This window comes from Zingiber officinale, chromosome 4A (genome assembly GCF_018446385.1).
Source record: "Zingiber officinale cultivar Zhangliang chromosome 4A, Zo_v1.1, whole genome shotgun sequence".
Classification (NCBI taxonomy): Eukaryota; Viridiplantae; Streptophyta; class Magnoliopsida; order Zingiberales; family Zingiberaceae; genus Zingiber; species Zingiber officinale.
Window position 1 is genome coordinate 63,713,423 of NC_055992.1, and position 21,282 is coordinate 63,734,704.

At 41.2% G+C, this 21,282-nt stretch overlaps 1 long non-coding RNA gene across 1 annotated transcript; it reads right to left on the reverse strand.

Moving 5' to 3' along the window:
* Window positions 1-13,555: 13,555 nt before the first annotated feature.
* LOC121973332 lies at window positions 13,556-17,454 on the reverse strand. The gene is made up of 3 exons (XR_006109515.1): window positions 17,257-17,454; window positions 17,076-17,167; window positions 13,556-14,178 (listed from the first exon to the last, which is right to left on the reverse strand). It is a non-coding gene; the product is annotated as an uncharacterized LOC121973332 (long non-coding RNA).
* Between the last annotated feature and the right edge of the window lie 3,828 nt (window positions 17,455-21,282).

The window sequence follows — 21,282 nt, forward strand, 5'->3', positions numbered from 1 at the left end:
TCTAGTCCTAAACTCAATAAAGCATGGTATGTCACTTACTCTAGGAACTAAGGTACTCATGGCAATATTCACGAGGTATAAACATGGATACATAACAAGCGACAAACAGAACATGCTATGGGTATCAAACCGTGACATACCAAAGGCAAACATGATCACTGCTTGTAGCTATAAAATACTATGCATATCCAATTGACAATATCATAAAAGATAAGTCAAGAGGTAGCCGCCTCCGATATAGATCGAATCGAACCAATCCGATGTCGAGACGCCCATCTCGAATCACAGTCCTGTAACAACATGATATACGAATTTAGCTAATTACATATAAATTAATTAGCTAAATCATATCCCCTAGAAACTAACCTAAATCCAAATCCAATTATATATGTATCAATTCATACCTAAAACAACATGTATCAAGAGCGTGTCAACTCAATCCATACACCAAACCCTTACCTTACTTCTTAGCCGCTCCTGTTAATTCACAGCCAAGGAAGTTTGCTCCGGAAAGAATTAGCTGCTGCTGGAGACCAGAACACCGCCGGCACAATTGTTGGTGCAACCTTAGGTCAAGGTTGACCTGGGTGACCCGACTCGAGTTGACCTGACTCGAGGTATATTTTGATGTTTGACAAGAATGGAGAAGTTATATTTTGATGTTTGACAAGAATAGGAACTTGGAGGATTGTGGGTGCAACCTTTGGTCAAGGTTGACCTGGTTGACCCGACTTGAGTTGACCTGATTCGGGAAAAGTCCAAGTATGGAGACTTGGCACGGAAAAGTCCAAGCAATGAGCTTGGCACGGGAAAAGTCCAAGCAGGGAGCTTGGCACGGGAAAAGTCCAAGTATGGAAGCCTGGCAAGGGAGGTCGGAGAGGGCTCGGTAGCTCGTTCTCTGGACTGGATGGAGTCGGAGAGGGCTCGGTAGCTAGTTCTCCGGACTAGGTCAGAGAGGGCTCGGTAGCTCGTTCTCTGGACTAGATGGAGTCGGAGAGGGCTCGGTAGCTAGTTCTCTGGACTAGGTCCGAGAGGGCTCAGTAGCTCGTTCTCTGGACCGGACGTGGAAGTCGGAGAGGGCTCGGTAGCTCATTCTTCGGACTAGGTCAGAGAGGGCTCGGTAGCTCGTTCTCTGGACCGGACGTGGAAGTCGGAGAGGGCTCGGTAGCTCGTTCTCCGGACTAAGTCAGAGAGGGCTCGGTAGCTCGTTCTCTGGACCGGATGAAGTTGGAGAGGGCTCGGTAGCTCGTTCTCTGGACCGGACGTGGAAGTCGGAGAGGGCTCGGTAGCTCATTCTCCGGACTAGGTCAGAGAGGGCTCGGTAGCTCGTTCTCTGGACCGAACATGGAAGTCGGAGAGGGCTTGGTAGCTCGTTCTCCGAACTAGGTCAGAGAGGGCTCGATAGCTCGTTCTCTAGATCAGGAAGGCTTTAGGGTTTAAGGCTGGGAAATTGGATCGGTCTGCTGACCGATCCAGTGATACTATGGGTATCTAGATCGGTCTGCTGACCGATCCAATGATACACTGATTCTCACTGTGGGTCATCTGATCGGTCTGGTGACCGATCAGTAACCAAACAGATTAGGAGAAGGAATAGGAGGGATCGGTCGGTGGACCGATCCACCTATGGCCTGATCGGCAACCAACTCTCTGTGAGAGTTGGGATCGGTCTGGGGACCGATCAGCCTAGGGCATGATCGGTCCCCTGACCGATCAGATCTGTCCTGGATCGATCAGGGTGGAGCCTGATCGGTCCAGGTCTCGCCGTTGAGTCACAATGGCTAGATTTCTGTGTCTGTGTCTTCTTCTTCGCAGGTTCATATAAATCAAGAGGTGGAGGGCCTCTAGAGAGGTGTGGACTTCTTCTTGCTCCTGCGATCTGAGCTTTGTTGAGCTCTCCACTACTGAAGCTTCGTGTGAGCTTCCCTCGGCTGGACTCCAACTAATCAGTTGCTGCTGTTGTTGGCATCCGTGAAGTGGTTGCTTCATCACCAGTCGACGAGAAGGCAAGCAAACTAGTGTTTTTACATTCATATTGTTCTTGGGTTCTTGCTTTATCTTTGTACTCCGATCTTGCTGTTGCAAGAGAGATTGTGGTGAGGTTTCTCCACCCAGAAGGAGTTTTTATTAGCCGGTTTTCCGGGGTCTCATCCACCGACGGATTGATAGGATTCGTCCACCTTACGGACACGCCGAGGAGTAGGAGTATCATCTCCAAACCACGTTATATCGTCGCGTTTGAGGTTTGATATTCTCCCGTTTCATTTCTATCTTTTATTTCTGCTGCGCTAACTCAAATTGTAGGAAGAAACGAGAATTTGGGGTCGGCTATTCACACCCCCCCTCTCTAGCCGCGTCCGAAGGTCCTAACAAGTGGTATCAGAGCAAGGTCGCTCTTCGTCGGATTAACACCCGGGGGAGCACGAGCTAGAGAATGTAACAACTTGGAGAAGACGTCACGATTCCACCCTTCTACGATCGCGACGACTTCGCGTATTGGAAGGTAAGAATGAAGTATTTTCTTATGACTAACCTAGTAAATTGGAATTGTGTACAAGTAAGTTTTATTCCTTCGGTGGATAAAGAAGGAGAACCTCTCGAGAAGAAGAAGTGGACGAAGGAACAAATCCACCAATCCATAATCAACGACGAGGTAACGAAAATCTTTGAATTTTCATTACCTAATGATATCTTGTGTAAGATAGGTGGATACAACAATGCCAAGGAATTGTGGAACAACTTGGCTAAGTTCCATGAGGAGAGCTCCAATTCAAGTCATGAAGAGGAATCAAGTGAGCCAAGTAGCTCACATCATGGAGGTATGGAATTAGAAGTTGAGGGCTACTCAACATCTAAGGAAGAAGAGGAGGAGAGTTCTTCTTCAAGACTGGAGCAAGAAGAAGAAGCCTCTACCTCCGGAAGAGATGAACGAGAGAGCTTATATCCATCCTCAACCCTAGGTAACTCAAGCAACTTAATTTCAAGTAAATTACATATAATGTGCTTTGAGTGTAGGGAATATGGGCATTACAAAAGTAAATGTCCAAAGAGGATTAGGAAGACTCCACCGGCACCAAAAGTCAAGGAAGCCGGAGTCCCGATACGCAAGGGCAAGGAGCACGTGGTGTGCTTCCAATGCAAGCAAAGGGGACATTATAGGAGTCAATGTCCAAGGGGGAGGCAACCTCACAAGGACAAGAGACCAAGCACATCTATAGGGGGAGCTAAGGCAAACCCTAAGGTATCCTTTAAGGCACATTCTTGCAATTCTAATAAGACACATGCTAGTAGTTTTATTGCAATTGTCAATAGTAATAAGCATGATAACCATAGAAACTGATACATGTGCTTAGGTGCCAAACATGTTAGCCTAGATAAGGACAATGCTAGAAATGCCAACCCTAGAGTTAACTCATCTAAGGTTAAGGAAAACATAGATAGGAATCTCAAAACAACTAGACATATGCCTAGGAATACCTCAAAGAAAAATGGAAAATTAAAGCTTGAGATATTAAAGAAGGAAAATCAAGTCTTGAGGTCAAGACTTGACACTTTAGAAAAGGCTCTTAAGAATTTGGAGAAGTCAACTCTAGGGTCTAAGGGTCAAAAATCAAAGCCCAAGGACATGAGAGGTTTGGGTCACAAACCTAAGTCTCAAGTGGTCAAGCCCGCTTATCATAATGTTCCATTCGATTATGGAACAAGACCTAGGGCTAAGAAGACCATCACCAAGGTCACAAGGGGAGTCACCCCTAGAGTTGATCTTGATGAGTCCCAAATGACCAAGGCCGTAAAGCCTAGGAGGGTCATTAGGAGGGTTGCTAGGGAAGTCATCCCTAGTGAATATTTAGTGAACCCAATGGGCTCAAATAGGTATTGGGCTCCTAGGAGCGTGATTCCTTCATGATAGATGGTTTAGGGTGTGCCAACCTTAATTGGATAGGTAGTTAACCTACTCATGGCAAAAGGTGGCATTTTAGGAATTTTCAAGGTGTAATCAAGCCTTGAAAATGAAATTAAAAATTATTCCTAAGGTGATTAGGATGTGCCAACCACATTTGAGGAGTTTTCTAGGGTCAATCTAATTGGCACATAGTGATCTAAAAATCTTTAGTATATGATTTTAGATCTATTACACTTAGGAATATAGAATTTATGGTAAAATGATCAAAATTATCAAAAATGGCAACTAAGGCTAGAATTAGGTATTTTCTATACCTTTATATGTTATTTTCCATACATTGTTTATCATATGCCATGTCATGACATCATCCTTATTTTATTATCATTTAAAATGTCATGATAATGCTTAGGTTAGTTATATGTCATGCCTTATTTAAGTTTCATACTTGATGACATGACATCATGACATTGGCACATGTTTCCACTTATGATATTATTTTATGCCATGTCATCATCTCTTGCATTTATGATCAATTAATTTGATTTAAGGATAGAAACACAATTTGATATGGAGATCAAATTGTTGTTTAGAAAATGCATGAGAACTTAGCTTAAGATGACCTAAACCCATATCTCACATCAAAATTGACTTGGATGTGTTTGATACACCTTAGATGTGTGTGAGATATTAGGATTATGAGTTAGGATCAAGGTGTATAGTTCTTGTACCTAGATGAGCCTAATTCGAATTTGAGGATCATAGGGAAAACTTGTGTACAAGTCATGTACATTTAGCCCTAAGATTGTGGTCCTAAATTGAATGGTTTAAGATCATTTCAAAATTGATTTAAAAAACCTTGATGAAGCTTTTCTAGTGATAGCATTCATCATTGAGCAAGTTGATACAAAGATGGATTAACCTTGAGCTATTTCAAAGTCTTTCGAACTTTGTATCAAGACTAGAAAATGGGAGTTATTTTCATAGAAAACTATTTTTCCATGATAATATATGTGATGAGGAATGTATCCTCAAAATTTTATAATTTTTGGAATTTTCTGTAATTTTTTAGGGGTTTCTGAATTTCGGGAGAAAAATCAGAAATTCTTATCAGAGAATTGTGGACCGATCAGAGAAGATTCTGATCGGTCCAGGGAAGTCTGGATCGATCACTGGACCGATCCAGGGCAGTGTGGATCGGTCTGGTGACCGATCCAGTGGAGTCCTGATCGGTCTGGTGACCGATCAGAGTGTGTCAAAATGCTGATTTTCGACTGTTGTCTGAAATTTCAGCTATGGAAGTTGGTGCTTTAGATTTCTAAAGGGTTGAAACTCTCCAAGACATTGTTGGTGCAATGGTCAAGGAGGAGTTGACCTTTAGGGGGAGTTTTACCTAATGGTCAAGGGGGAGTTGACTTTTAGGGGGAATTTTTGCTCGTCAAGTTTTTTTTAATAAGTGATTATCACTAAGTTGATTGTTGATTTTAGTATCATGGGGGAAATTAAGGGTTTCAATGAAAGGTATAGGACTTTCATTAGGAAGAAACTCTTGACCTTGATTCACTTCTTTTGATGTGTGTCAAAAAGGGGGAGAATGTCCAGAGAATGTTCAAGGAAGAACATAGGAGTTTGGGGAGAATGTTCAGAGAATGTTCAAGGAAGAACATTGGAGAACTATTGGAAAACCTAAGTTAGGTTATCGGGTTAACCTAACTTGATTATGGTTTTTGTCAAACATCAAAAAGGGAGAGATTGTTGGTGCAACCTTAGGTCAAGGTTGACCTGGGTGACCCGACTCGAGTTGACCTGGGTGACCCGACTCGAGTTGACATGACTCGAGGTATATTTTGATATTTGACAAGAATGGAGAAGTTATATTTTGATGTTTGACAAGAATAGGAACTTGGGGGATTGTGGGTGCAACCTTTGGTCAAAGTTGACCTGATTGACCCGACTTGAGTTGACCTGATTCGGGAAAAGTCCAAGTATGGAGACTTGGCACGGAAAAGTCCAAACAGGGAGCTTGGCATGGGAAAAGTCCAAGCTGGGAGCTTGGCACGGGAAAAGTCCAAGTATGGAAGCTTGGCATGGGAGGTCGGAGAGGGCTCGGTAGCTCGTTCTCTGGACTGGATGGAGTCGGAGAGGGCTCGGTAGCTCGTTCTCCGGACTAGGTCAGAGAGGGCTCGGTAGCTCGTTCTCTGGACTGGATAGAGTCGGAGAGGGCTCGGTAGCTAGTTCTCCGGACTAGGTCAGAGAGGGCTCAGTAGCTCGTTCTCTAGACCGGACGTGGAAGGCCTAGTGAGTGAAGCCAGGCAGTTGGAGAGAGGCCTGGTGAGTGACCGACGTGGAAGTCGGAGAGGGCTCGGTGGCTCGTTCTCCGGACGAGAGGGCTCGGTAGCTCGTTCTCCGGACCGGACGTGGAAGTCGGAGAGGGCTCGGTAGCTCGCCTCCGGACTAGGTCCGAGAGGGCTGTGAGCTCGCTCCGGACCGGACGGTTGAAGAGGGCTCGGTAGCTCGGTCCGAACGTGGAAGTCGGAGAGGGCCCGGTAGCTCGTCCGGACTAGGTCCGAGAGGGCTCGGTAGCTCGTTCTGGACCGGACGTGGAAGTCGGAGAGTGCTCGGTGGCTCGTTCTCGAAGAGAGCTCGGTAGCTCGTTCTCTAGATCAGGAAGGCTTTAGGGTTTAAGGTCGGAAATTGGATCGGTCTTCGACCGATCCGGATCTATGGTATCTGGATCGGTCTGACCGATCCAAAGGATACACCGATTCTCACTATGGGTCATCCGATTGTCCGTGACCAATCGGTAACAAACAGATTGGGAGAACGAATAGAGGGATCGGTGGACCGATCCATTTATGGCTCGATCGGTCCACGCATCGATCAGGGTTTCACAACCAACTCTGTGAGAGTTGGGATCGGTCTGGGACCGATCAGCCTAGGGCCCGATCGGTCCCGACCGATCAGATCTCTGGATCGATCGGTGGAGCTCGATCGGTTCAGTCAGCCGTTGAGTCACAACGGCTAGATTTCTGTGTCTGTGTCTTCTTCTTCACAGGTTCATATAAATCAAGAGGTGGAGGGCCTCTAGAGAGGTGTGGACTTCTTCTTGCTCCTGCGATCTGAGCTTTGTTGAGCTCTCCACTGCTGAAGCTTCGTGTGAGCTTCCCTCGGCTGGACTCCAACTGATCAGTTGCTGCTGTTGTTGGCATCCGTGAAGTGGTTGCTTCATCACCAGTCGACGAGAAGGCAAGCAAACTAGTGTTTTTACATTCATATTGTTCTTGGGTTCTTGCTTTATCTTTGTACTCCGATCTTGTTGTTGCAAGAGAGATTGTGGTGAGGTTTCTCCACCCAGAAGGAGTTTTTATTAGCCGGTTTTCTGGGGTCTCATCCACCGACGGATTGATAGGATTCGTCCACCTTACGGACACACCGAGGAGTAGGAGTATCATCTCCGAACCTCGTTATATCGTCGCGTTTGAGGTTTGATATTCTCCCGTTTTGTTTCTATCTTTTATTACCGCTACGCTAACTCAAATTGTAGGAAGAAACGAGAATTTGGGGTCGGCTATTCACACCCCCCCTCTCTTGCCGCGTCCGAAGGTCCTAACATAACTCTACAACCAGAGACCACCATCCTCCATTAGCACAACCATTCCACCTAACACAATGCTGCTCATGGCCCACTGCCGAATCACTGCTGGATAATGTGGCCGAAACAACCTGACATTGCTGTCCTCCAACCTAAAATACCTCATATCAGTACAGAGCAAAGTTCTGGCACATACCCAAGTATAAATATATGGGATACCATCTCCAAGTGGACCAATGAAGACAAAGCCGACGGTGGATCGTTGGCTAGGGCTCGGAATGTGCAGAGGTGCGACTGGTCGTGAGGACAGGGAGGAGAGGGAGTCGGGTGTCGGCCTGGCCTAGGGCAGAGGAAGAAGCGACACTGTGGTTGACGACGCCGTCGGGTGGAGAAGTCACAACCGGGGAAATGGCTAGGGCTCAGACGGCGTCGGGCAGAAGAGGAAGAGGAAAAACAAAAATCCTAGAGCATCGGTAGGGGAGGAGAAGAAAGGGGAATAGGAGAAGGCGTTGCGCGCCGCGTGAGGGAGAAGGAAGAGGAAGGGGAATCGGGCTCGGGGGTAAGGGAAAAGGGGAGAGTTCGGCGTCGAGAGGAAGGGGAAGCGGCGTCGGGTTAGGGGAAGAATCGGGCGGGTGAGGAGAGAAAACGGCGTTTAAGGGAGAAAGAAAAGAAAATAAAAAGAAATAAGATAAATAAACTTTTCCTCACTTAAATGGGGTAGCCTAAACAGGCTTTCCCGGACCTCTTTTTATCCCCGTAAATTCGTCCATACGGTCTCCGAAAAATTCCAGAAAAATTTCTAAAAATTCTGAAAAATTCCCTTATCATTATTCGCCATTTTTTCAGTATTTTACAGGTGGGCTGGGTGACCATCTGTACATACATTGTTATTGCTATACCTACTGATACTGTTGCTAGTTTATATTGTTGTTGCTAGTTTATATTGTTGTTGCTTACTTATGCTGATGTGTTTACATAGGTTGAGATTTATACCTGTGACATGTGTTTAGGCATTGGCTTACTTATTGTTAATATGTTTTTACCTCACATGATACCTTCGTAGTGATGAACAGTTTAGTAGTATTACCTAGCCTAGGATATGGTTTCAGGTATGAGCATATATTACGGTTTTATTTTAGTATCTTCTATTTCTTTATGAGACTATATACTGTTGGTTCACTCTGTATTTGTATATTATATTCATGCACTATTTTTCTTTTCCCCGTTGAGTTCCAATACTCACCACCCCCACAAATTGGTTTTTCTTTTGCCAGGTAGTAGGTAGATGAATCAAGGATGTTTCGAGAGTCCTAGCTGTCAGCCCCGCTACACTCTCGAGGATGAATTTCTTTTCAGTCTTGTTTCTATTTGGTGGTAAATTGATTTTGCGTTTTGTTTGTTTTATAAGTTGATGTGGGTTTGGAGTCGAGTTCGGTTGTTACAGGTTTTGTGGTTAATGACTTTCTTAGTCGTACATTCATATTTCTTTGTGATTTTCACTGTGTTTATTTCCAGCCGTGTGGACTGTTATAAACTGTGTGGTTGTGTTTGTTCATTTTTGTCCAGCTGGGTAGGCTGAGCATATTAACTACGTGGTTGTGAATATATTCCAGCCGTATGTGGATGATGTATTTTGTATGTATGCTTCAAATTGTCACCGGTACAGGGGAGATGCTACCAGATTTTTGTCTGGCAGGAACTCCTCTAGGGGTGTGACAAAACAAATGAACAATCTCCAAGTCCAAAGCAAACTTCAAGGAAACCTCTCTTTGCCATCACACAAGGAACCTAAGTGAAACCCTCACTTCAGTGATCGGAGAAGGAGCTCTCATCTGCTAAACTCAGATCAATCTCACTAGCAATCCCCAAAGAAACCCTCTCTGAGGAACAGTTGAAGAATTGAAATGTCAACACTTGAAAAAAAATTGCAAATTTGCGATATGGATCTCTACTCCAATGAGGGTGGTGAGGGTAGATAGAAGGACGTCGGAAGGAGTTTAGTAGGCACTAGAGAACCCCTCCAATGCTCACTAATGATGGGAAGAATCATTGCCTGTTAGAACCCGGGGCGATTTTGATGTGGTCAACCAAGTTCAATTAGGTCCTGTTGTATTTGATCCTTGTGTCTAAGTGTGCAAGAGCTTAGGAACACAAGAAGTCAAGTAGAAGATGTAGCTAGCGAGAAGGGTAGCACGGGAAAGGAGCCAATGGGCTCAATACATCCGAGGGAGAAAATATTGACGAAGAATGCACCGGTGGATGAGAAGAATGTGCACGACATTCGAGGGGCGAGAATTTGAGGAGAAAGCCTGCTCGAGGAGAATGATAGAAGATGGATCCGGGTGAGCCCAATTTTGGATGAACGAAATCACCCAGAGCAAATGGAGCTGTTGAAGCTACTAAAGGCGCCTCCAACGCTGGTGGAGGTGCCCTCATGCCTTTCTGGTGGAAGGCGCATTCAAGCCTTTATGGAAGGCGCCTTCAACTACTTGAAGGCTCCTTAGACTAGGCTAAAGCGACCATTGGAAAAGGTAAAACATTATCTTCGCTTGCCTCACTAGAGGCGCCATACAACTTTAGATAAGATTTTCCAGGGGCTATAAAAAGATCCCTAGAGCTAGGAAATAGACAACAACTTCTGTTTCATTTCCTAGCAACTTTCTGAGGGTTCAAAGTGTGTAAAAGGCTTCTCCATCTTCAATGAAAGAAATCAGCTAGTGCTTTTTAATGCCTTGGATTAACAATCACTTAGGTTGCAATCAAGTAAACCTCTAACCTTTTACCTATTCTTTATTTTCTTAGTTGTTCATTTATTGTTATTATAATTGTGTTATCGTGCCACTACTTTATGTTGAAAGAACGAGAATGGTTTTTCTATTTTATCTTATACAAGCAATTCACCCCTCTCCCTCTTGCCGATTCCCGCTGCACCAACAATTTGTATCAGAGCTAAAATACCTCAGAAGGACTAACCATCGACTGAAACACCAAGACGATGGCCAGACCCAACATCTTCATGCCTAAGTTCTAGGGAGAGTTCGTGATATGAAAAATAAAAATGGAGATATTTTTTAAAACCGATTTTGATTTACTGTTAATATTAAAATATGGATTTGTAGCACCGAAAGATAAAGAGAAGTATCAATGGACCAAGAAAGAGCAAGCAGATTTTATAGCAAATGGACGATTCAAATTCCATCTACTGAGCATGCTTCCTCCACAAGAAGTCAATAGAATCGGCGCCTACGAATCAACAAAGAAACTTTGGGAGAAGTTCCTAGAACTACACGAAGGTACGTCTGAAGCCAAACTCACGAGACGGGATCTGCTCTGGAACCAAATCAGCAACCTCTGGATGGAAGAAGGTGAATTGGTTGCTCATCTACATGGAAGAATCAAAGAGCTAATCACCGGATTAACAAACCTCTGAGAAATAGTAACTAATCAGGATGCACAAAGGTATGCTTTAAATGCGTTCCCAAGGACACCGAAATGGATTTCTATAGTAGAATCCTACTATATCTCTAAAGACCTCAAGGTAAGTACATTAGAAAACCTCTTTTCCATTTTCAAATTACACGAGTCTCGATGTGCAAGATAAAGAAAGGGACCAAGTCAAAACCTAGCACTATAACCCCAAAAAAGCAGACCAGACTCAGACTCCGAAGCATACATCGACACAGATGAAGCAACATTATTAGTAAGAAATTTTAATAGATTTATTAGATCTAACAAATGCAAATTGTAGACAAAAAAGGACTTAAGAAGAAAAAGGAAGATTCGATACTACAATTATCAAGAAGAATGATACATCAAGGATGACTACCCTAAACTGAAGAAAAATAAGGGCAAAAGAACAACAAGAGCGAAACTCAAGAATTTATGACTCTTCATCCTCCAAATCTGAGATCGAGGCCTATGCTGAACTAGCTTTACTGGATGGCCACCAAGGAGAAGATGAAAGCAGCTCAGAGATGAGCACCAATGAAGGGGGAAGATCATCAAAAAAAAGTTGCGATGAAAAGGAAATATCAGAACATGAGATAAGTAAGGTACGCGTCTTAACTCCTAAAAGTCATTTTAATTTATTAAAGTAATTTCCAAGGATTTAGTAAAACTAGAAAGAGAAAAGATAGAATATGAGATAAGTAAGGTACGCGCCTGCCCTTTAGAAATGTATGATAAGTTAAAGAAAATAAAAAATTGAAGGACCAAATTAAAAAATCTAGAAATTTTGCATGTCTTAATCAAACTGTCTAGAAAAATGATAGAAGTCTAAATTGGTATTTTACATACCATAAGGGTCAAATTAGAAAATTATCATGAAAATATGTTCCTAAAAGATACTTAATCAATCGAGTAGGAAGAAACCTATATTGGGTTCCTAAATTTTGCTTAAAAAAAGTTAAATTTTTTTATAATTTACAGATAGAAAATTAAATATTTAATTTCTTTAAAAGACTTTGTCTATAAGTGGTTGTTATTTTAATATTCAAGAAGGCCTAGTGCCTCGCCACAACTTGAAAGTCAATTATTTAAATGAATGTTTAATAAATTAACTGTTAAATAGTTAACTATTATAAAGGTAGTTTTCAAATTAATTTTTTTTTAAAATTTATTTTCTACTTAAGTTAACTCCTTTGTGCAAAATTTTATAAGAAATTGAGCATAAGATGCACCTAGCGAGAAGGGTGGTACGGGAAAAGGAGTCAATGGGCTCCATGCATTCGAGGGACGAAATGTTGTGGAAGAGTACCTCGATATACGAGAAGAATGTGCATGGCATTCAAGGGGCGAGAAGTCGTTGAGGAAGCTTGCTCGAGGAGAAGGTCGGAAGATGGGTCTGGGTGAGCCCAATTCCAGATGAACGAAATCACCCAGACGATCCGAGCAGCGAAAGAGAAATAGAGCTGCTAAAGCTGCTAAAGGCGCCTCTAACGATGCTGGAGGTGCCCTTGTGCCTTTCTTGTGGAAGGCACCTTCAATCTCTTAAAGGCACCTTCAAGCCTTTATAGAAGGCGCCTTCAACTACTTGAAAGCGCCTTTGACTAGGCTAAAGCGACCATTGGCGAAGATAAAACATTATCTTCGCTTGTCTCGCTGGAGGTACCTTCCACCTTATTGGAGGCACCTTTCAGCTTTGGATAAGATTTTCCAGGGGATATAAAAAGACCCATAGAGTTAGGAAATAGACAATAACTTCTGTATTCATTTCCTAACAACTTTCTGAGCATTCAAACTGTGTAAAAAGCTTCTCCGCCTTCAACAAAGGAGATCTGCTAGTGCTTTTCAATGCCTAGAATTAACAACCATGTAGGTTATAACCAAATAAACCTCTGGCCTTTTACCTATTATTTATTTTATTAGTTATTCATTTATTATTATTATTATAATTGTGCTATCGTGCTACTAATTTACGTTGAAAGAATGAAAAGGATTTTTCTATTTTATCTTAAACAATCAATTCACCCTCCCCCCCTCTTGTTGGCCCCCACTGCGCCAACACTACCTTCTTCACTATATGATAAAGAAACCTTGTAAATGGATCGCCTTGAAATTCAGCTTGGGGAAGGGTATTGACGCCACACTCAATCAAGATGAGAAGGTGAGTGATAAGTCATGGAGTTTTGATCGCCACAAGTTGCCTTGATAAGATCGAAATTAGTTCTTTGCCTAAGAACAAGAAGGAATCTCTCACAAAAGAGGAACTCAAATTTTCATTCAAACTTACATGATTTGTCATACAAGAGTTCTCCTATTTAACATCCCTTAAGATCCCCTATGCACTAATTATGCAATAAATATCATGCTTGCATGCATGAGTTTTATTATCCACTAATGCAACCACTAATCCCTAATACTAGCTTAATGCAACCATGCATGCATGGTATTTGTTATACTAGCTTAGGAACTCTCAAAAATGCATTAAAACTCACAAAGGACATCAAAAGTCACTTTAGAAACCCCCCCCCCCCCCATGTATGCACACGAAAATGGTCCTCATGTTGGTCAATTTCACTTTCAAATTGAAGGATTGTGATCCACTTAGTTGTTGCCTCCATTGTGCATTGATCCTCCTTTTCCTTGAGCCTCATTATTAAGCCTTCCAAAGCTTGCTTCATTCTCTTAGTCTTGGACCTTGTCATGGGTCCCCCAATTCCCTTCAATGCCTCTTCTTGGCTCACATCACTATACCCGGCAATGGAAGAAACAAAGAATTTCAGAAATAAAAATAGCACCGGAGAAACCCTCACCGGCGAGCTTAGATGATCAGGAATTGGACACAAGTAGTTGGAATCCTCAATGCCGATAAAGTTGACCGAGATGTAGATCTGGAGAAGGAGAAGGGAGCTGCAATTGCATGATGAGAAATGTGGACGATGAACAGTAGCACAAACCACTATTCATCTGGTAGAAATTCGGTTTTTATACTCAGTTTTGAACTGAGCTTGAATCTGAATTTGGGTTTGGTTCAAGTGAGGTTTTAGGAATTTGTTGAGGAGGATTTGACTTGGTTTAAGCTCAAGAGGTAAACTCATTTGATGATGGTCGGAATGAATTTGAATATGAATCATCTTCAATTGAATTAAACCAACTCCCAATTGAACCTCGCTTCTTCTTTAATGAACTTCTTGGGCTAGGTATTGGTCTGGTTTAATTGACTCCATGGCTCATCATTGATTCCCTACAAAAAATCATGAAGTAATGCCAAAATTAGGGAGAAATTATAGCAAGCTCTAAATTATATCCTAACTCATAAATCATGATATTAAACAATATTTAAATAAATGAGAGGATAAAAAATGCTAAGTATGAGAGCTAAAATAATATCAAAAAATACTAAGTATTAGGTACTACATATCTCAAAATAACATAAAACAAGTCTATATGGGTTCCTATAAATATCCTGATTCTATAAATCTTCTCAAATACTAATTTTACCTAACCAGTGATTTTTTGAATGTAAATGTGTCTGGAATTTATTAATCACCTTCAAAAATTCATCGATCTCAATATATTAGATAAAATTAATATTTGAGAGTATTTATATAATCAAGAGATTTATTAGAACTCATAGAACTGGTTTCATATCATTTCGAGCTCTGTAGGTCCATCAACCGGCTTCATAAAATCTAAATTTATATAAAAAAAATTTTGAATTCTACAACGAATCCTATATTCGTCACATATTCAGCGACGAATCCTAAATTTATTAGATATTTTGTGATGAATTCTATATTCATCCTAAATTCAGTGGCGAATAATGGATTCGTCGCAAAATCTGCGACAAATAATGAAGTTCGTCTCTAATTTTCAATGACTTTAGCGACAAATTATATTTTGTTGTTAATTTACAGAAAAAATATTTTTGTAGTAAAATTGGTTAGTAATTTGTAACAATTTATATTTTTATTGTAAATTTCATGCTAAATTAACAACGAAAAATTTTTATCTTAAATATTTGTGGCTAAATAATAATTTTTATTTTAGTGACGTCTCAAAATATCTTACGGTCGAAGAAAAGAATATCAATAATCAAGATCACATGATGTGGTGCCCATGTAGGTAGATAGAGTGTACTTAATACTAGACAATATAAGTGGGAACATATTCCATTTTCATTTAAGCATACTTTTCTCTTTATTCCTTTCTGATTTATTCTTACCTTTCGCTTAATTTTGTTTTCATTATTTATGCTTAGCTTTTACTTTATTCCTTTTTGATTATTTATACTTACCTTTTACTTTATAAATTGACAGAATCACATTCCTTATTGGGACATATAGTTTCTCTTGGGCACATAAAATACAATGATAGGAGAAATCTACTTGGTATCGAAGACCTATTGCATAATGTGATATTATTAATCTACCTTAGTGATGAAAGAATACATGTCTTTTAAATGATATTATGTGTCAGACACAAAATGGTATGTCCTTAATCTTTGAGAATGTTCGGAGAAACGTTTTAATATTTACATGAAGAAGAACCATATTTTTTATATAAGAGGCAATATTATTTACCGAGTTGCTAAAGTGGAGGCGCAAAAAAAACTTATGCTTTGTTCTCCATATTCAATGAGCAATAGGAATTCAAAAGACCTTATTTTTAAAATTACTCCTTATCTATTATTTATAGCTAGGAATTCGAAAGAGAATCACTCCATTCCATACATCCAACATAAATCCACGAAAAAATATAATAAATATTATCTTCTTTAATTAAAAAAATTATTATTTTTCTTAAACATTATACCATTAGTATATATATTATTGGGGAAAAAATAAAAAAGATGCCCTAAATTTTGCAAATCATCAAAAGGGCACTTCTGATTTAACAAAGTCAAATTGGCGCTCCTCCTATGATTTTATTCCAAAAGTTCCCCTTGATCTAGTATTAAGTACTACAACATGTAGCAGTTAACGGGTAGCATCTACAATGTATCGAAGTTACCTATAGTTGTTACAATGTGTTTAGGGTGAATTTATGATTTATGATTTAAGATTGAGTAAGCGACGAAGCTTCTACAACATGTAGCAGTTAACGGGTAGCATCTACAATGTATCGAAGTTACCTATAGTTGTTACAATGTGTTTAGGGTGAATTTATGATTTAGGATTTAAGATTGAGTAATGATACGCAAAAGGAAAAAATATCAGAGAAAAGCTCATGAATAGACACATAAATTAATGACCCACCATTTTCATTTTTCTGGATCCCGTCACTTTATTTATCTATCCCTGAGATTTTTCCTTAGATTTTTCCCTCTGCATATCATTTTTCATGCTATCTATACTACAACAAATATAACTTTCCATAGCGTGTCAGTAGCGGCTTACAGTTACTATGTGTCGTTAATAATAATTTTTATGACATGACCAATTAAATGAGTTTTGGATAGTATTATATTTTTACAAACAAAGCATACAAAATAATACACTATCAAATATACTTTTGACAGTACCCAATGCACGCTATTAAAATTGCATATTAATAGTGTGCTTTTGTGCACTATTAAAAATATGTCTTTAAAAATAAACTTTAACAACACATTTTGCGCATTGTTAAAAGACTTTTTTTTTTATCAGGGTTGAGCAAAAAATTTCCCCGCCCACATCAACTTTTTTTTAGTTAGGACCGTACACAAATTTTTGTCACCTCATCACTATCCCTTTGCCTCCTTCATCAAATAACAAATCGATGGCAGATCAACCTAGTGGTGATGTAATTGACTCTGACAAATCAAGCCTACCTGATCGACCCTTCTCTTCGTCTCTTCGCCCCTAACGCTAAGGCGACTCTTCACACTGCCATAATATCTTTTTCGCATTGTTCTAATCTCTTCATCCCCAACTTCATCAAATGGTAGATCACAGTACTAAGGCGATCAACCCTAGCAGATTGACCCATCTGTTTTCCTCCTTAGTGTTGGGGATTTTGGGATACAAAACATATGTTTTCAATAAAATATACAGTAGAAGAGAAATGATTTACATAAAATTTTTGTTCATCCCAAATAAACAAGATCATTCATGTATAAGTCATAAACATAGATAAAAAATGGTTGCTTAGAAATAATACCTTTTCGACGATATGAGATGAAAAGAAATCACCTAGTAAGCCTCATAAGACTTGCCTCTCTTAGCATCTATGCCGAAATATCTTCAAAATTACTTCACAAGCCACAAGTTACATCTTTGCTTAGTATTACTAGCCAAGTAGAAGAGACGATACAATCAAAGAGAAAGAGTATCGGTGAAACCTTTTGGGTGGCATAAGAGGAAGCCGATGGCAGCACAAGGATTGGTGGGCACCAAGTTGAAGGCCCACCAATAGAACAAGGAGCATGCTCTAGTTGTGTCCCATGACATGAGCATACTCTTATGGCTAAAGAAAGACAAAGAATGGAGCGAAAAAAAAGCTTAACATAGGCATGACTATACCTCATCATCGAGCCTCATCATCGTGCCAAACACATATTTTATGGGAAGAAAAGGCATTCAAAAGGTTGTCATATTGAAGTTTTAATCAAGGAACCAACTTCGCCCGTGTTCCTTGACATGTGCATATTTATTTGGATGTAATTTGACATAAAATGGAGCTATAACAGAGTCTAGAGCCTTCAAAACATCTTGGTATTGCCTTTTAGGCATGGCTATGTCAAATATGCAGATTTTCCTGAAGTGAACATAGTTGTGTCATCCTCTAGCCCAACTTGCAGACTAAACTTCAAACCTCCATAACTTTCAATTGGATTTGATCCATAGGGTGTGTGACTATCAAAATGTAGATAATTTCAAGATCTACAAGTTTGGTTCAGAGTGCAACTCAAGAAAATAGGCCTAAGGGGCAAAAAACTGATTTTGGTGAATCCTAGTAAATCAAGCAGATTTGGATAATTTAAGAAAGATATAAAAGAGTCAAGAAACCCTTGTTTGGGGGTATCATGGACTATGGGGCTCTGCCTCCTTCCTTGGAGAGAGTTTTCCCTTTCTAGGAGAAACCCTAAAGTAGTCATCTTCATCTATCAATACTATCCATCCACCATCCAAGAGAGGATTTTATCCTAGGAGGCTGTCATTGAATTAATGTCACGCCCCGGAGGAGTCCCTGTCTGAAGAAATTTCGGCAACATCTCTCCTGTACGGCGGACAATCTGAAACTTTACTACATCACCACCTCAGCCACATGCGGCTGGAATAATAACAATAATAAACAAATAATAACACAGATATCCACGCAGTTTATATCAATTTCAGCCTCTAGCTGATACAACCACGCAGTTAAATAGTAAACAAACTGAACAGTGATAAGCAGATTCAAAACCAACCCTACTCCACTACACTCATAAAACTCAAATCCGACGATAAAATCAACTCACCTCTTCTGCCATCCAGGCAGGCAAGTAGTAAAACAACTCTGAATGAAAATCATCGACAGTGCAATATCCATAACACAAAAACCATAATCCAAGTGTATCAAATAGAACTAGTCTGATAAAGAAAACCAAAAGATAAACCATACGTCCTCGCGATCTGTAGGGGACTAGCGACTGGAACTCTCTGGACAACATCAACCTGAAAATAACAACGGAGGAGGGTGTGAGTCCAACACTCAGTGGGTAACAAGTAATATACATATTAATGATATAACAACTAGCACTAATCATGCGTACAGTCTCCTGACATAATAAGGGTAAATGCAAACTGAAATGAACAGGAGAATAGATGTACTAACAAGGACCTAGTATAAGGATAAACAGTCCGAGAGATATAGAAATCCTGTACGCATGTCAAGCATGGGCATCCAACCAATATGCAGCAAATAAATGCAGCAAACATAATCACAAGAAATAAATGCATCAATGCGTATGATGCCAATGCAGTCATGGTCACCCCTGACACCAGTCAGCCATCTCACACACAATGGTGGGACCGAGTGGGTAGGGCTGTGACAACCGTGCACTCTGCATCACTACTTCTGATAAGTGACCGAGTGGACGGGATGCTGTCGGAGTACACACATACTCCTACCCCAAATCATAAATGGGGGAGCGCAATTCTCTCATCTCCCGGTACACCATGACGGGGAGGGATCCCTGACGTGCTACCACACTGCGTCACACCACCCATGAGCGGACCAACGGAGCACCGAACAGAGAAAAACTGACGTGCTACCACGCTGCATCACGCTACCCATGAGCGGACCAACAGAGCACCGAACAGTAATGAAACAGGCGATGTGCTCGACAATAATGGAGCAATCTATCACACAGCATGTAATCATGCGAATGGTGCATGACACTAAGCATGGTAATACACTGAACCAATCTATATACATATATGATGTGCACCATAATCAATAAATCATATCAGGGGTACACAGATCAGATAAGGTATCACACCTAGGTCCTGAACATGGTGAAGCATGGTTATATCACTACCCCTATAGGCATGTATAATCAGGTAAGTAATAACATGAGATGCAAAACAAGCAATCAACCAAGCATGTAACAGGTATCGGGTAGTGACTAACCGAAACAAATAAGAAACATAACTATTGCTATTTGTTAAATTGACTACTATGCATACCAAAGACATAAAGTCAAAATTACCCGCCTCCAATCGAAAAGTCCAAGCTGGTCCAAACACGACGTCGAGATACCCGTCTCGCGTCAAAGTCTTGTGTCACATTATTTAATTTAGCTAATTCTATCATGCATCCATTAACTAAGCTAAATCCTAATCCATCGACCAACTAGGGTTAGCTTCATTAACCCTAATTACATCATTTGATTAATTCTAAACTTAAGTTAACAAGTATTGCTAACACAACTAGCAATCATCTACAACGAAGACCAAATTCTTACACAATACCTCAACCACAGTTGCTGTTGTTGCTGGAGCAAGGGCTGCTAGATGGGGTTGCTGCTGGAAAACAAGAACAAACCACAGCACCCTATACGTGTTGGACACTTCACTGCTCAAAACAACAAAAAGGATCAAGCGGTCACAACACAAGAATCAAGTACCCGATGTTGATACGGTCTGACCTGGCTGCTGTTTTGATGTTGATACTGATTTAAGTTTGTATCAGATATTAATTAAACTCAGATTGATTACTGATCAATGTTGATCAGGTGGAAGGGAAAAGTACAAGTATGGAACTTGGCACGTGAAGTCAGAGAGGGCTCGGTAGCTAGTTCTCTGGACCGGACGAAGTCGGAGAGGGCTCGGTAGCTCGTTCTCCGGACTAGGTCAGAGAGGGCTCGGTAGCTCGTTCTCTGGACCGGACGAAGTCGGAGAGGGCTTGGTAGCTCGTTCTCCGGACTAGGTAAGAGAGGGCTCGGTAGCTCGTTCTCTAGACCGGACGAAGTCAGAGAGGGCTCGGTAGCTCGTTCTCCGGACTAAGTCAGAGAGGGCTCGGTAGCTCGTTCTCTAGACTAGAAAGGCTTTAGGGTTTAGGGCTGGGAAGCGCCAAACCTACCTTACATAGGCATTGGATCGGTCTGTTGACCGATCCAGTGATACTATGGATATCTGATCGGTCAACAGACCGATCCAGTAATACTGTGGTTATCTGATCGGTCTGGTGATCGATCAGTAACCAAACAGTAGCTTTCTGTGGGTTATCTGATCGGTCTGGTGATCGATCAGTAACCAAACAGTAGTTCACTGTAAGTTATCTGATCGGTCTGTAGACCGATCAGGAAGCGTTGGGATTCAGAGGACAATAAGGGGATCGGTCTGTGGACTGATCCACCTATTGGCTGATCGATCCACAGACCGATCAGAAGCCTCCCAGACCGATCAGGGTATGTCCTGATAAGTCCAAAGGGCTATGGATCGGTCTGCTGACCGATCCACAACACTGTCTGTTTGTCTGCAAATTCTGATTCATCTGATTTAACCATCTGGTGTGAGCTTTTTACGTTGCAGGTTGCAGGTATCATGCCAGTGCTTAAGTTCAAATTAAGGTCTATAAGAGGAATAAGACAAAGTGGTTTTTCTACTGTGTTTGGCTGCAAATGGTGCAATTGGAGAGTCAACGGTTACTGGCGATCTGGCTGTGTTCTGGTTGCAATCAGCTTGACTCCTGGCTATTGGTTCGAGCTCAGAGACACCAGTGAAGACCATGGATGGTATTGGTGTGAGTTCAGAGAACCAGATGAGGAGGAAAAGTGATTGGTGACGCCTGAGTTGGCAGCAGCGATTCGGTGCAGGTTGTAGTGATTCGATACAGGCAGACGCAATGGAAAAGGCAGAGGCATAAGAAGAAGGAGTATGAG